Raw genomic sequence first — 18,422 nt, forward strand, 5'->3', positions numbered from 1 at the left:
ATACCCCACAGATGCTCAATAGGGTTTAAGTCTGGAGGCATGCTTGGCCAGTCCATCACCTTCACCCACAGCTTCTTTAGCAAGGCAGTGGTTGTCTTGGAGGTGTATTTGGGGTCGTTATCATGTTGGAATTCTGCCCTGCAGCCCAAAGGGAGGGGATCATGTTCTGCTTCAGTATGTCACAGCATATGTTGGCATTCATGGTTCCCTCAATGAACTGTTGCTCCCCAGTGCAGACAGCACTCATGCAGCCCCAGACCATGACATTCCCACCACCATGCTTGACTGTAGGCAAGGGAATATTGTCTTTGTACTCCTCACCTGGTTGCCATTCACACCTGAGACCTTGTAACGCTAACGAGTCATATGACTTTTAGGGAAAATGACTAATTGGTTCCCTCAATGAACTGTTGCTCCCCAGTGCAGACAGCACTCATGCAGCCCCAGACCATGACATTCCCACCACCATGCTTGACTGTAGGCAAGGGAATATTGTCTTTGTACTCCTCACCTGGTTGCCATTCACACCTGAGACCCTGTAACGCTAACGAGTCATATGACTTTTAGGGAAAATGGCTAATTGGGCCCAATTTGGACATTTTTACTTAGGTGTTACTCACTTTTTGCCAGAAGTTTAGATATTAATGGCTGTGTGTTAAGTTATTTTGAGGTGACAGCAAATTTACATTGTTATACAAGCTGTACACTCACTATTTTACATTGTAGCAAAGTGTCTTCAGTGTTGTCATATAAAAAGATATAATAAAATATTTACAAAAATGTGCCCTCACTTTTGTGAAATACTGTATAATGAGGGTAATCACTGTTGTGTTGTACTGACTACAGGCTTGGACTAAATGCTAAAAGGAGTCAGTGACTACTCAGAGGCTTGTCTATGTTCCCCAAAGTTCAACACACCACAGCTCCTGTTTTCTAGCCGGATCACAGTCCTAAAATATCAATAAACTATTAATTTTCCAACAGCCAGGGAGCCATAATAGAGTCTCTATTTACCAGTACAGACAGCCCCCAATAATTGTATAGTGTGTGCAAGAATAACTCCCAAAACCAACATGTTTTGTCTCATTCTAAGAGGCTTTGTCAGGGGTGCAGGAATGTTGGTTGAAAAAAATCAAAACCTTTTGTCTTTAACAGACCACGTGGCCATTTTCTTGCCCTGGGCATCAATCAACCCACATATACAAAGGGCAGTAGACAGCTGAGACTAAAAATGAGGTCTGGCTACCTACTAGGTAAAATGTGAATCTAGGAATGGAGGCTTTATCCCACCCACGGGTCCACAAAGCCTCTGGGCTCCAAGACTGAGAATAGAACCTATTAACATTCTGTAAAAACAGAAAATTTGTTTTCTCCACATCAGCTGAAGCTCTTCAAACGTGTGTAAGAAACCTCGGTGACACATATACACCATCCATAATCCTTCCAGCTAGTGCCTTCCAGAATATAAAATATATGCCATCTACATTTTTAAGAATACATTGGGGTGTTGCTTAAATTTTATATCAATGGTTTAGTATGAAAGGGATTAGAATGGGCCTTAGAAACTATTACAACTGAGCCCTCAGACACAATTCCTCAGCCTATATTATGTCTGCCCACCCTGTTAACGCTACAGCGTCTTCATACGGAGCTCCCTTCAAGGGCACAGCCAGAGTTCTTTTTGTAAGAGTTAAATGAGAACACACATAGAATGGAGAAAGCACTGTTGTCATGGAGAGGCTTGGGAAGAGGTCTGCACTAGTTTCTAGAGAGAAGAGGTCAAGGATGGGGGGAGGGAAAACACTGACTTCTGGTCTCTATGGCTCTGATTGCAAGGCATAATGTCATGCAGCCCAACTATGTGAGTGTATATGTAGTGTGCATGTGTAATAAATAATACATTTATAGATCTATCTATCTATCTATATATATATATATATATATATATATATATATATATATATATATATATATATATATATACACATATATATAGATAAAGATATATCTATATATATATATATATATATATATATATAATGTAACCCCCTCACGCCGACCGTATGCAAATTTGCATTCATGGCTTGAAGGGGTCCAGCATCACCCCGGTACCATTTTTTAGAGCCAGTTGTTGGCTCTTTAGTGATGACAACCGATACAGGTAAAAGCTCGGCAGTTATCCTAAAGGAGCAGGAGGGGAAGTCCCCCCCCCCCCTCCGCACCACCTTCCGTCGTTCTTCCCGGGCCTCCCGTCCCACCGGGAGACCCGAGCCACCAGCCAGTGCATCTGCTGGCTAGGCTGAGGCCTGAACACAGCTGGATTAGGCTCTGATTGGGTCTCCGATGTAAAATGGTACAGAGTTAAAAAAAAATTACAGTATTCAGAATCGCCAATTTTGGAGTATCGCCAATTTCGTCTTTTAGAGTACCTGTCCCTGCCTATAACTGTCACAAGGGATGTTTACATTCCTTGTGATAGCAAGAAAAGTGATCAGATTTTTTTTTTTTAAAGGGACAATGTAAATAAAAAATAAATAAAAATAAGAAAAAAATAAATACATTTTAAAGCGCTCCTGTCACCACGTGCTAGAGCAACAACGAAAACGCATACATAAGTCACGTGTCCTGTAAACAGTGGTGAAATTACACTTGAAGTATCACCACAATCAGCAATAATTCTAGCAAAAGACTTCCTCTGTAATTCTAACCTGGGAACCGTAAAAAAAAATTAAATTGTCGCGATTTTTAGGTACTATAGTTTGTTGCCATTCCACAAGTGTGCGCAATTTCAAAGCGTGACATGTTAGGTATCTATTTACTCGGCGTAACATCGTCTTTCACATTATATAAAGAAATTGAGCTAAATTTACCGTTTTTTTTTTAAATTCATGAATGTGTCTTTTTTTCCCCAAAAAAATGTGTTTGAAAAACCCCTGCGCAAATACCGTGTGAGATAAAATATTGCAACAATCACCATTTTATTCTCTAGGGTCTCTGCTAAAAAAAATATATATAATGTTTGTGGGCTATAAGTAATTTTCTAGCAAAAAATAGATTTTAACTTGTAAGCAACAAATGTCAGAAATAGGCTTAGGTGAGAAAGGACTATATATATTGTGACGGTATGTGAGGTGCGGTCATCGATAATAGATATATTTCACTTCGTATTTGTTCTACTGTCAGAGACTGAACTGGAATATGACCTGTATTTTTCCAGCCACTGTCGCGGGCCTGGTTCTGGTCCAGGTCTTGTGGTCCACTTGAGTTCATGCTTGAGTCCAAGGTGGACTTTAAATGACCAGGAAGAGAGCACAGCAAGGCTCTAGCCTGAGACTCAGATTGGAATCTGAGAGAGAGAGGACCTCTGTTTGTTTGCATTGAAAAAGAAGGTTTGCTTTACCTCATGTTTTGTGGGTGACCGTATAGAGAGCAGTGTACTGTTTAGTTTAGTGCCGGACGGCAAGGATTTGTTTTACTGTTTTCTTTATTTTTATGACTTTGCAAACCACCTGTAAATAAAGCTGGCAACCCACCAGATTTTAAAGAAACTGCCTGTACGCTGACCTTCATTCTGAGAAAAGGTGATCCCCATAAGCTAATGTCACCACTCATGGTGGATTCAGCGGGCAATTTCTGAAGATGGAGGAAATGATAAAGGCCCTGCTATAGGCTAATGCACCTCAGCGGAAAACCAACCGCCAAGTCACATAAGCTGCTGCAGCACAACAGGTGGCCCAGCAAGAGATGCACCGCCAAATCGCAGAGGCTGCTGCAGCAAAACAGGGGGTCATTGCAGCACAACACGTGGCCCAGCAAGAGATGAACCGGCAGTTTGCAGAGGCTCTAATGAAACTAAAAAAGGGGTCTGTTCCTCCTGTGCCAGTGGAACCAAAGATGGTACTTGCCTCCTACTGCCTACAGAAAATTACACCTGCCAATGATGTTGAGGCATATCTTGCAACATTTAAGAGAGTTGCTGTCCACAAAGGATGGCCAAAAGAACAGTGAGTGGGTCTGTTGGCCCCATTTATGACAGGAGAACCTCAAAAGGCCTATTTTTATCTGGAACCGGATAAGGCCCAGAATTTTGAGACTCTGAAGACAGAGATACTTGCACGCTTGGGTGTCACTATTGGAGTCGTGGCCCAGCGCGTGCATCAGTGGACCTACTCCAGCAACCAGCCACCCCGGTCTCAAATGTTCGACCTGCTCCACCTCACCAGGAAGTGGTTGCAGCCAGAGACCTTGAGGGGCCCTTAGATCATGGAGTGTGTGGTAATGGACCGGTACCTTCGTACACTCTCTCCTGGTCTGAGTAAGTGAGTCGGACAGAGGGACCCCAAAACTGCAACCCAGTTTGTGGACCAGTGAGGGGGTCTGTTGGCCCCATTTCTGACAGGAGAACCTCAAAAGACCTATTTTGATCTGGAACCGGATAAGGCCCAGAATTTTGAGACTCTGAAGACAGAGATACTCGCATGCTTGGGTGTCACTATGGCAGTCGTGGCCCAGCGCATGCATCAGTGGACCTACTCCAGCAACCAGCCACCCCGGTCTCAAATGTTTGACCTGCTCCACCTCACCAGGAAGTGGTTGCAGCCAGAGACCTTGAGGGGCCCTTAGATCATGGAGCGTGTGGTAATGGAAAGGTACCTTCGTGCGCTCTCTCCTGCTCTGAGGAAATGGGTCGGACAGAGGGACCCCAAAACTGCAACCCATTTGGTGGACCTAGTGGAGAGGTACTTTGCTACTGAGGACTTGAACCCGTCTATGCCCCACTTTGGTGTGTTTAGGGGTACAAGATCGTCCATCCGTTCTGGTAAGACTGTTGTTACAGCTGATGAGACTGTGGCTCCTAGACCTGGAGACTGGCCAAAGAAGCCAGGAAGGTCCTTGGGACCGTTAAGAGGACTGGGGATAGAGCATTTACAGTGTTTTCATTGCCATGCATTAGGGCATATTGCTGCAAACTGTCCTATAAATGATAAACCTATGCAATGTGATTATGCTTATATGAAAAGAAGCATGTATCTGTTTGCACAGGTCGCATGTACTGTATCATGTCAGACTCACATTGAAAAACAAATGTGTGTTATTTTGGGGGATGGGAAGCCACTCACAGTCCTGCTAGACTCTAGTAGTGTGGTGACCCTAGTCAGGGATGACTGTGTAAATACCACAAAACTACACCCCAATACTATTTGGGTAATTTGCATCCATGTGGACACTCAGGACTACCAGACAGCGGTGGTTGTGGTTGATACCCCCTGGGTCAGTGTAACACATTCAGTGGGGATGGTACCTTCGCTGCTTCATGAAGCTTTAGTGGGGGAGAGATATTCCCTATTTCTGGAATTTATGGGAGAGCAAAGGGAGGCTGGTAGGTAGAGCTCCCCCTGCTAGGGAAGCAAAGGAACTCTCACCAGATCCTTTTTGCCGAAAGGAAGGGGATGCTGTTTGTGGGATCAAGAAAGCCGGAGATCCTCTTCCTTTCCCTGTCATGGCTGGGGAGCCGGAGGACCTGGAAGCTAGCTCCCATCTCAGGAGAACACCTAAGACCCTGACAATGAGAGAAGCCAGAATGTGGGACCCAACTTAGAGGTCAGGAGAGAGGATTTCTGTACTGAGCAACTCCGAGATGCCACCCTCATGAGAGCCAGAGAAAATGTTAAGATGGTGGATGGGGAATCGGTGGATCCTAATTGGGGGGTATATTTCCCCTACATAGCCCTTAAAAAACATTTACTGTATCAGGTGGTAAACCGGGGAGAGGACATGGTAGAACAGCTACTGGTTCCCAAACCCTTACAAAGGGTGGGGCTAGATCTGGCCCATATTCATGTAATGGGGGGACATCTTGGTATTGAAAAGACCAAGGAGAGAATCACGCAGAGATTTTTATGGCCCGGGTTGTATGTAGATGTCAGGGAGTACTATGAATCGTGCCCCGAGTACCAAATGTCACCACATTTTCGCAGTTCCCTTGTTCCTCTACCAATAATCGAGGTACCGTTTGAGAGAATTGGCATGGACCTGGTGGGGCTGGTAGTGAAATCTGCCCAGGGGACATTAGCATATTTGGTAATCCTGGACTATGCGACACGCTATCCTGAGACCATTCCCTTGCGTAACATCTCGGCTAAGGCTATTGCCAAGGAGCTAGTCCAGGTGTTTAGTTGAATGGGGATCCCAAAAGAGATCTTAACCGACCAGGGCATCCCATTTATGTCCAGGGTTACCAAGGAACTGTGTAAGCTATACAAAATCTTCCATCTCCATAACTCTGTCTACCACCCCCAAACAGATGGTCTTGTCGAAAAGGTTTAATAAAACTTTGCAAAGTATGCTGAAAAAAGTGGTTGACAAAGATGGGAGAAACTGGGATTTTTTTTTGCTAACTTATCTCATTTTTGCCATACGTGGGGTTCCGCAGGCATTTAAAGGCTATTCCCCCTTTGAGCTCTTGTATGGTAGACATCCCATGGGGGTTCCTAGAAGTCACCAAAGAAACATGGGAAGGAGAGGCCACCCCATATAGAAGCATCATAGAACATGTCTCCTTGATGCAGAATCAAATCACAGCTGTCCTGCCCCTGGTACGAGAACATATGGATCAAGCCAAGGAGGCTCAGAGGAGGGTTTATGATCGGGGTGCCAAGGTCCGTACTTTTAGCCCCGGGGACAGAGTGTTGTTACTAGTGCCCACTGTGGAAATCAAGTTCCTACCCAAGTGGCAGGGTCCCTTTGAGGTTGTCGAAAGGATGGGGGAGGTAAACTCCAAAGTCTACCAGACAGGGAAAGGGAAACCACACCAAATGAATCATGTGAATCTCTTAAAGCCCTGGAAGGACAGAGAGTCTTTACTGGCCGCATCCCCACCTTCCTTAGACCTGTTACCAGTGACCCCTGACCTCCCCATAATGGATTCCCTGTCCGTGGCACAACAAAGTGAGGTTAGGGCGTCTGTGTGCAAAAATAGACTTTTCTCCCCCTTACCCGGACTGACCAACATGATCCAGCATGACATAGTGACGGAACCCGGTGTTCACATTATTGTAAAGCCATATATAATCCTAGAGGCCAGGCGAGATGCAGTCGCAAAGGAAATAAAAAATGTTAGTGTTGGATGTGATAGAAGAGTCCCACATAGAGTGATCGAGCCCCATAGTGCTGGTCCCAAAACCTGATGGCACTATCAGGTTTTGTAACAACTTTAGGAAACTCAACAGTGTGTCTAAGTTCGATGCATACCCAATGCCTCGGGTCGAAAAAACTCGTGGACAGGTTGGGACAGGCTAGCTACATAACAACCCTAGACCTAACGAAGGGCTATTGGCAAATACCGCTAACTGAATCGGCCAAGGAGAAGACTGCCTGTTCCACTCCTGAGGGCTTGTTTCAGTGTCTTTTGGTCTGCATGGAGCCCCTGCATCATTCCAGGGAATGATGGACACAACTTTGAGACAACATAACCCGCATGCAGCTGCTTATTTGGATGATGTGGTCATCCACAGCCCAGATTGGGAATCGCACTTGCCCCGAGTACAAGCAGTGGTAGATTCCCTTAGGAAAGCAGGTCTCACGGCCAACGCAAAAAAGTGTTCCATAGGCCTGGAGGAGGCCAAATACCTTGAGTACATTATTGCCCAAGGACTATTCAAGCCTCAGACCAATAAGGTTGAGGCAATTCAAAAATGGCCATAACCGGTGAACAAAAAACAAGTTCAGGCCTTCCTGGGCATTACGGGGTATTACCCAACATTGCCACCATTGCCGCCCCACTGACCAACCTGACAAAGGGTAGAGAGTCGGTCATGGTTAAATGGAATCCTGAAGCTGAGGAGGCGTTCCAGAAATTAAACCAGGCCTTTTGTGTATTACTGGTGGAAGTGACCCGGACTTCACAAAGGAGTTTATGGTACAGACGGATGCCTCTGAGGTGGGACTAGGGGCTGTACTATCCCAGAACAGAGAGGGTGAGGAACGCCTGGTTGTATACCTGAGCCGGAAACTGAACAAGTACCAAAAAAACTATGCCATTGACGAAAAGGAGTGTCTCGCTATTAAATGGGCCTTAGGCTCCCTGAAATATTACTTGCTACCCTGAAGTGGGTGTGTGACAACAGAGAGAAAAATGGCAAGGTTGTTCCTGGCTTTACAGCCCTTTAAATTTACAGTAGAGCATAGGCCGGGCAAGCTCCAAAACAATGCAAATGCCCTCTTCTGCATGCATTGTATGTTTGGGACAATTGCTCAACCACAGGGGCTTGAGCAGAGGGGGAGGATATGTGACGATATGCGAGGTGAGGTAATCAATAATCAACATATTTCACCTTGCATTTGTTCTATTGTCAGAGACTGAACTGGAATCCGGCTCGGATATTTCCAGCCTTTGTGGCAGGCTCGGTCCCAGACCGGGTCTTGTGGTCCACTTGAGTCCATGCTCAGGTGGACTTTAAATGACCAGGAAGAGAGCACAGTAGAGCTCTGGCCTGAGACTCAGAAGGGAATCTGAGAGAAAGGAGCTCTGTTTGGATTGAAAAAGAAGGTTTGCTTTACCTCATGTTTTGTGGGTGTCGGGGACCAGCCCCACACCATATAGAGAGTAGTGTACTGTTTAGTTTAGCATCAGACAGCAAGGATTTTTTTTTTACTGTTTTGTTTATTTTTATGACTTTGCAAACCACCTGTAAATAAAGCTGGCAACCCGCCATTCTGAGAAAAGGTGATCCCCTTGAGCTAATCTCCCCACAAATACACACGCTCTATCATTAGATATTTAAAAGCTTAAAAATATATATATATATTATTATATTTTTCGATTTTATTTTTTTCACTTTAGAACGCATTTAGTATAAAAAAAGTAGTGGATCAATTTACTTTTTTAATAAAATATATCAAAGGATAATGGTGGCTGGCGTGCCCTCTTTTTTTCTATTTCTCCTTTGACTGCTAGGATAACCCTATCCTTGAGGGCAGCAAGGCCTGAGGCGTTATCCACTATGAACTCTAGCCCACTTGTGTGCAGGAGTATTTGTTTTCCACCATCAACACTGACTGTGTTGCAGGGGGAATAGAGCATATTTTTTCCTTCAACCCCTGGGTGAAGGAAAGAAAATTGCTTAATGTATGGCCTACTTCCCAGATAGCAAGCAATTGTGCTGAAAGTTTGAAAAAGACTTGTTAAGCTATTGCTAGACTTGCCAGGCTTCACAAGTTTGTTGCATAATTGTAGCAAGTCTGCGTTGCATGACTCCAGATCAACTTTCTTTGAAAACATTCTGCAAGTCTGCTGCAAGTTATGGTTCAGTTATGCTGTGCAATAGTCATCCCTCCACAGGTTTCACTGAGGCTGAATTTTTGTGCTGTGGAAAAAAAGGAAGAAAAACTCCCCCAGGTGGGGTTTTTAGGCAGCAAACACAAAGAAATAAGGCAAACAATCTCTATAAATATAATAATTTATTTAAGATGAATAAAGCTTGATAACATAATAGTTAAAACAAAAGCTCCAGTGGGAATTACACAATCAAAAAAGAAGAAGTAAGCTGATACAATGTAACAGTCAATTATGTCCTACCAACGCTGTACAATCACATATCAAAGATGCACAGTATTGGGAACACTGACACGTTTCAACCCTCACTGGGGTCTTTTAGAGAAAATGTCTGTGGGGGAAGTATATAACAATTATTCCTCATGCACACTATAAGTATGTTATACTCAGCGGCATACATCTGTATACAACCAAGGGGCTTTTTGTTTTAAACAAAAAATCTTCCATGTGGGAACAATAGTTAAATTGGCTATCTTTGCGGATACAGTGGACGGGGTAACTATACCAATTAAATGTACCCTATGTTACTTAACATACTTATAGTGTGCATGAGGAATAATTGTTATATACTTCCCCCACAGACCTTTTCTCTGAAGAAGACCTCAGTGAGGGTTGAAACGCTTCAGGGTTCCCAATACTGTGCATCTTTGATAAGTATTTGTACAGCATTGGTAGGACGCTGAGCTTTTTAGGCTGGGCTTCTCCTGTGGGTCACAGGAGTGTAATTCATTTTGCACTCCTGTGACCCGTTTTCAGTGGAGAGCAGTCTGAAGTTCACTCTCCCCTGATGATACTGAAATTAGTCCAGGCACCACGTCATCCCAACTTCGGAAGTCTGCATCCACCAGGTGCCTGGACTGATGGTCGTCCCAGCCTCTCAGCTCCCCGCTGAGGTGGCCGATCCCTGTCCCTCCACAGCTCAGCGCCCCAGTGAGCGTGGAGAAGCAGAGCGGGAGAGCTGCTGACTGAGAGGCAGTATCTCCACTTGGGGAAGTGATGGAACTGAGCCATCGGTGGTGTTCAGTGGATCGATTCTCAGTGAAGAGGCGGTAGGGGACAGATGCAGCATCAGTCTGATGCTGCATCCACCTAGGTAAGTATGAATAAGGGAAAAAAAAATATTCTATATCTGTATGGATACACAAAACTCAATCCCTCTACTTAGTGTATCATCACAGCACTCAAATTACCCACACCCTAAATCTCAGCTGCTACTTAAACAAACAATTTCAACAAAAAATAGGTGCATCAAAATTTGTTGCTAATAATAAACAAATAAATAATACCCCGTAGCGCTAATACGGTACTGTGTGAATATTGCTCCACACAATCTACCTACAATAATATAGAAATATTCATAACTTTTACATAAATCAATGTGCTTGATACAGTGAACACAAATTGCATCAATTACATATATCACCACCTTTAAGTGAATATGAAAATGGTATATGTATCCACTTATATGTAAAACATTGTGAAAAAATTATTAAAATAAATTCATCATCCCTTAACAAAAAGTGAAATAGTCCATCACCAAAAAGTGATTATATTCAACCACTCCAACAATAGTCCTTCTATAAGTGTGAGACTAGTCTTCAGTGTCCAAAGCAATTTCTTAATTCCGTCACCACACCATCCGTGATTGTGACCCCCCCTTCGTGAGAGCACTCACCAGCTATTAAGCCTCGCACTCGCGTGCTAGGCTTGTAGAGCTTTAAACCTCTCAGAATATGGTTTCAATACTATGTCGCAAATCACTGGATATTCTCCACTCGGAAATCTCTGTATATGTGCCTCAAAAGAAATCACAGAGGAGACCTCCAATAGTGTAATACCGTAAACACACTTTAATCATAAAATAATTCACTCTTTATGCACTCACATGAACAATATGAAAAAAAGCCACTTCAAAGAAAGTCAAATCACTCCACACTCCAACTTCAACAAATGCTTTAAATACGCTGGGGCATTGGTGGTCACAGCGGACCTCTTTACCAGGGAACGGGATCGCTCTCTCTCACCCTTCCTTACGTGTCCCGCCTGGTCCCACACAGCTGGTCCGTGATTTGAATAGGGCGCCTTAGCTTGCTTGTACCATCCCCTTCGTCCAGCACCACCTTCCACCACTGTGTATAAGCTTAGTGTCTCAATGTTAGTTGCCAGATAGCCACGCCCCGACATGTTTCGTCATACCAGACTTAATCATGGGAATCCATGAAAAAAAACAAGTTCAGTCTGTCCCCCAGTATAATGCCCACAGGTCAATCTGTCCCCCAGTAAAATTCTCCCCCCTATATAATCCCCCCCAGGTCAGTATCCCCCCTCAGGTCAAGTTGTCCCCCGGTAGGATGGGCACAGAGCCTGCATAGTGATAGGTGGAGGAGGATGGCCAGACACTGACGGTTCACTGCCCAGGTGCTGAATGTGTGGTGCTGCACTCACATTCTGGGAGGTGAAGGAATGAGCCAGGCAGGAGCCTCTCATAGGGCCCCTACTGACCCCGGGCAGTACCTGAATATTCAGTCCACCCCTGCTCTGGGGATCCCAGTGATGGGAGATGGAGCCAACCCTAAGCTGACCCAGGCAAAGCCATCAATGCCCCCAGAGATATGGTAAGGTGGACTCAAGAATCCTAGTAACTAACAAGTGGAGATTGTGTATGGAGAACACCAAGGATTGCAGTCCCCTCTGTCTCACCGGGTTGGATGAGTCATCGGCGGCACCCATCAAGTTGCTCTGTCCCATGATGAAAATCACCCCCTCCACACAGGGACCCACTCCATTGCCTGCCATGTATCGGACCCACCAAGGGCGGTACCTGGGGGGAGCAGAGGAGCTATGTGAGATAAAATGAGTAAGGGCCAGTTCACACCAGACGCAGTTCCGCTTTTTTCTGCACTAAAAATGCATTCACAGTGTTTTCCATGAATTCCAATGGCTCTAGTTCACACCATGCAGTCAGTTTCTGGTGCAGAAACTGACCGGAACTGACTGTATTGGTGCAGAAAAAACCGAACTGCATGGAACTGCATCTGGTGTGAACTGGCCCTAAAGGAAAGGAGGAGAGGGGGAGGAGTAGATACTTTTTATAGAAAAAACACAGAAACACATCAAAACGTATTAAAAACGCATCAATTTTTTTTTACCACAGGCGTTTCCACAGTGTGTCCAATGAAGTCTATTCAACCAAATGCACTGTGTTGCATTTAACCACTTCCCGACCGGCGCACGCTGATGTACGTCGGCAGAATGGCACGAGCAGGCATATTGGCGTACAGGTACGTCCAGTTTTAAATGCCGCCCTGCCATCGCGAGCGCGCCATTTGGGAACCCCATGAGTCCGGTCGTGGGTCCCGCGGACTCGATCGCCGTGGGCATACCCGCGATCGTCTCACGGGGCGGCCGAACTAGGAGATGCCGTTGTAAACAGCATCTCCCCGTTCTGCCTAGCAACAAGTGACGCTGATCTCTGCTCCATGTGATTGGAGTAGAGATCAGTGTTCACTAAAACAAAGCCCAGCCCCCCACAGTTAGTAACACGCCCCTAGGAACACTTAATCCCTACACTAACACCCACTGGTTAACCCCTTCACTGCCAGCGTCATTTACACAGAAATCACTGCATTTGTATAGCAGTGATTGCTGTATAAATGACAATGGTCCCAAAAATGTGTCAAAAATGTCCGATGTGTCCGCCATAATGTCGCAGTCACAATAAAAATCGCTGATCACCGCCATTACTAGTAAAAAAAATTATTAATAAAAATGCCATAAAACTTTCCCCTATTTTGTAAATGCTATAACTTTTGCGCAAAACAATCAATAATCACTTATTGCGATTTTTTTTTACCAAAAATATGTAGAAGAATACGTATCGGCCTAAACTGAGGGAAAAATTATTTTTTTATATATTTTTGGGGGATATTTATTATAACAAAAAGTAAAAAATAATGTGTTTTTTTCAAAATTGTCGCTCTATTTTTATTTATAGCGCAAACAATAAAAAACGCAGAGGTGATCAAATACCACCAAAAGAAAGCTCAATTTGTGGGAAAAAAAGGACGTAAATTTTGTTTGGGAGCCACGTCGCACGACCGCGCAATTGTCAGTTAAAGCGATGCAGTGCCGAATCGCAAAAAGTTGTCTGGTCTTAACCTCTTCCCGCCCGCCCTATAGCCAAATGACGGCTATAGAGCAGGCGTTTTCATCCGGGAGGCCCTCCCTGGACGTCCTGGTGTTTACTTCCGCAATGCGCGCCGCCACGGGTGCGCATCGGGGAAGTTTTGTGTTTGCCGTGTCCCCCGGAGACAGGCAAACACAGATTGCTGTAAACGGCCAATCACAGCGGCCGTTTACAGCACAATCGGCGTGTCCAATGTGAGATGATCTCATATGTAAACATATGACATCATCTCTCAGCGCCGCTCTCTCTCCTCACACAGACAGCGTGTGAGAGGGGATAGATGAACGGCTGCAGCGGCCATAAGTGGGGAAATAAAAAAAGAAATAAAAAAAGTGCCATCCGCCCCAGTGCCATCCTCCCCCAGTGCCATGCTCCCCCAGTGCCATCCTCCCCCAGTGCCATCCTCCCCCAGTGCCATCCTCCCCCAGTGCCATCCTGCCCCAGTGCCATCCACCCCAGTGCTACCTGCCCCCAGTGCCACCTGTTAGTGCTATCTGTCCCCAGTGCCACCTGTTAGTGCTATCTGTCCCCAGTGCCACCTGTTGTCAGTGCCATTTGTCCCCAGTGCCATCTGTCATCAGTGCCACATATAAGTGCCATCTGTCATCAGTGCCACGTGTCATCAGTGCCACATAGTGCCATCTGTCATCAGTGCCACATATTAGTGCCATCTGTCATCAGTGCCACGTATCAGTGCCATTTGTCATCAGTACCACCTGTCAGTGTCGCGTGCCATCTGTTGTCAGTGTCACGTGTCATCAATGCCACTTTTCAGTGCCATCTGTCATCAGTGTCACACGTCATCGGTGCCACGTATTAGTGCCATCTGTCATCGGTGCCACGTATTAGTGCCACGTATTAGTGCCATCTGTCATCAGTGCCTCGTATTAGTGCCATCTGTCATCAGTGCCACGTATTAGTGCCACGTGTCATCAGTGCCACGTATAAGTGCCATCTGTCATCAGTGCCACATATTAGTGCCATCTGTCATCAGTGCCACGTGTCATCAGTGCCATGTATAAGTGTCATCTTTGCCACGTATCAGTGCCATCTGTCATCATTGTCCTGGTGCTCCAGGGCCTTCAAAAGTGTAATAGGTAGTCAACAAGTTAGATGTGTAATTTATGCTCCTAGAACACCTGATGGCGCTCCTTGCATGTTGGGCCTCTCTATGTGGCCAAGCTGTGAAAAAGTCCCACACATGTGGTATTGCAATACTCAGGAGGAATAGCAGAATTTTTTTTGGGGTGTCATTTGTGGTATACACATGCCATGTGAGAGAAATAATCTATTACAATGACAATTTTGTGGGAAAAAAAATTAAAAAACGAAAAATCTTAATTTTGCAAAGAATTGTGGGAAAAAAATGACAACATCAAAAAGTTCACCATGCCTCTTAGTAAATACCTTGGAATGTCTACTTTCCAAAAAGGGATCATTTGGGGGGTATTTGTACTTTCCTGACTTGTTCGGGTCACAAGAAATTAGATAGGCCACCAGTACATCAGATGTGATCAATTTTGTGCGATTCACACCACAGCTTGTAGACTCTGTAACTTTCACAAAGACCAAATAATATCCACTAATTTGGGTTATTTTTGGTTTCAAATTTTTTATTGTGAATAACACAAGAATAAAGGTTACAAACAGAAGTATGAAAAACTGCGAGCGCAGCACATAACGTCAGTTACAACAAAAAAGAAAAAACAAAGTGCATATATCACGGTGTTTATATAACGCTAAACACATTACTAGCGCACTCTAGGTTGGAACAAGGGAACATACTGGTGCATTCGTTAAGAGGACATCCAGTTAAAGTGGTTGTAAACCCTTACAAACCACTTTGACCTACAGGTAAGCCTAGATTAAGGCTTACCTGTAGGTCCAAGCAATATCTCCTAAACCTATATGGTTTAAGAGATATTTGCCCGAAAACGGGCACCGCTGTCTACGGCGCATGCGCCGTAGACAGCGACGCGCAGGTGCACTGAGCGCGGCATTCTCAGCAACGGAGCTGCCGCGCATGTCGGCTCCCGTGCGCATGCGCGGGAGTGACGTCATCGCGGCTTCGCTAAATGACAGCGGCGGAGCTGCGAGATCCCACCAACAAGATGGATGCGGCGTACTACAGGGGACAGTGGTGACTTCGCTGGCTCCTGTGTCAGGTAAGTGACACATAATGGGCTACTATGCGATGCATAGTAGTCCATTATGCTTTGCCTTTGCAGGGAATGAAAGAGGAAGTAAACTCATCAGGGTTTACTTCCTCTTTAAGAGGGGGAGAACCCCCCACCCAACATCAACGTAAAACAGTAAACCAGAGTTGTAGGGACAGAAGAAAATGCAAAGCAAGGGGGATAGTCAACCAAAGGACCTTGTTCATGGCACGAGGAACACATTTAGGCAAATTGTAGCCATGGGCTAGGAAGAGAGAGAGGAGGGGAAGACAAAGCAGGAAGAAAAGACATAGCTAGAGAAAGGGGGACAGAGAGGGAGAGACAGAGTCAGTGTCGGCGGGACCACACGGGGCCCCAGAGGGCCATCAAATTATTCCGTTTCAGGATGGACTAAGTTTATGGCACAAGAAGGCTTGTGTCAAAGTCTGGAGGGAGAAAATTGTCTACCCAAGGGGTCCAAATTCGAGAATGATGAGGGGCACGATCCAGTAATGTTGCCTCAATCTTGCTATGGATCATGGCTTGGGTTACCCTATTTTTAGTTTCAGCTATATGTAGGTTCAGGGTTTTCCAGGCTTTGGCGATGGTCTGCTTCGCAGCCGTAGTCAACTGAAGAAGAAGGCGGGATTGGATCTTGGTATAGTCTTCTTGTATATGGCTTAAAAGTGCAAGGGCTGGGTCAGGAGCTAGGGTATCGTGGAGTAATGTGGAAGCTATTTTAAATACTGCTAGCCAGAATTGTTGCACTATCGGGCATGTCCACCAGATGTGGGCATGTGTACCCCTCTCTCCACAGCCTCGGAAACATGCCGGCGAGTAATTTGGTAGAAATTTGGAGATCCTAGCAGGGACCAGATACCACCGCATAAGCATTTTATAATTAGCCTCGAGAGCCACTACATTTTGGGTGGATGATTTGGTATTGGCCCATATTTGGGACCAGTCCTCCTCATCAAGAGTCAGTTGCAAGTCCTTGGACCACTGCGTAGCATAGAGAGGAAGGGCAGTCGAGAGGGTGGTTAGGTGGGTATAGATGGCTGAGATGATACCCGGTGCGTGGGGGTCCGAGGAGCATATCTTTTCAAAGAAAGACATACTTGCAAGAGAGGAGTAAGAACTAATCGTTGTCCTGACAAAGTGGGCTATTTGGAGGTACCGGAAGGCTTCAGTTGATAATTTGGGTTATTTTTACCAAAGATATGTAGCAGTATAAATTGTGGCCAAAATTTATGAAGAAAAATTAATAATTTGCATAATTTTGTCACAGAAACAAAGAAATATGCGTTTAAAAAAAAAAAAAAATTCGGTCTTTTTTCATTTATAGCACAAAAAATAAAAACCCCAGAGGTGATCAAATACCACCAAAAGAAAGCTCTATTTGTGGGAAAAAAAGAACAAAAAATTAATTTGGGTACAGTGTTGCATGACTGAGTAATTGTCATTCAAAGTGTGAGAGAACCGAAAGCTGAAAATTGGTCTGGGCAGGAAGGGTGTTTAAATGCCCAGTAAGCAAGTGGTTAAGCCAGCAAAATGGTCCGGTCTGTAAGTGGTTAAAAAAAATACACTGACCCTTTCCAAAAACACTGCAACTGAAAAACACATGTGAATGTGTCCCATAGAAAACCATGTTAAATGGACTGTAGTGTGCCTTTGCAACATGCAAAAAGCACCAGTGGTGTAACTAGAACCTTCAGGGACCCAATGCAAGAAACTATGAAGGGCCCCCCCTGACCCCTGGACAGGGCCCTTTCCTCAGAGTCTAGTGGTGGAACAACAGGTCCTGGTAGCAAGTGGGTGGCTGCATATAGAGCAGTGATGGCAAACCTTGGCACCCCAGATGTTTTGTAACTACATTTCCCATGATGCTTGTGCCTTCTGAAGTCTAGTAGAGCATCATGGGAAATGTAGTTCCAAAACATCTGGGGTGCCAAGGTCGCCATCACTGATATAGAGGAACTAATTTCTCCATTTCCCCTGCTTCTCCACCTCTCCCTCCCGCCGGCATTCAGCGGCTGCAGGAGGAAAATTGAGAAATCGGTTCCTCTATGTCGGTGTTTCTCAATCTTTTTCCAGTCAGGGCACCCTTGAAGTATACCCCTAGGTAAATGGGGCTGCACTGCAACCGCCCTGCAACTGTGTGCATTGCATGCAGTTGCAGCATAGCGATGATGGATTTAAGGGGTTAAAACAGGCTGTCAGGAGGCAACATATTGCCTCTTTACTGGCTGTCAAATGCCTCTGAAAAGTGATCTGAGCATGGAACACTTTCCATATGAACAACATTTTTTTGCTGGTACTATGAACAAGCAAGAAAAAAAATCAGTTCTGATTGTACACACATAGGGGGTCAGGATTAAAAGCGCATACATAAGATGTGCATACATACATGTAAATATATATAATGTAGCGCCGGCTCCTGATGAGCATGCGCTATGTGTTTTTTCCAATTTAAAGTTCCTAAAATCACAGTTGGGTTTTAAGGCTAATTATGCCAAATTATGATTTCAGTACCAGTCTAGCTGGATTGCGTTGGGTTCTCCTTGGCCACAGGTGTCGGTGTCACCACTGGCAAGTTTGAGAAAGCAGTCTGACTAGGCGTGCATTCTGGGAAAGGGTATTTAAGGTACTGAGATCACGTGCTTTTTCTGTCTGTTTGGTCCTGGTCCTCCTGACCAGTCCCCATGGCCCTCATGGCCTGGGGTGCGGATATATCCAATTCCAAGTC

Source organism: Lithobates pipiens, unplaced genomic scaffold (genome assembly GCF_037356315.1).
Source record: "Lithobates pipiens isolate NorthernLeopardFrog02 unplaced genomic scaffold, aLitPip1_a1.2 Scaffold_13, whole genome shotgun sequence".
NCBI classification, from domain to species: domain Eukaryota; kingdom Metazoa; phylum Chordata; class Amphibia; order Anura; family Ranidae; genus Lithobates; species Lithobates pipiens.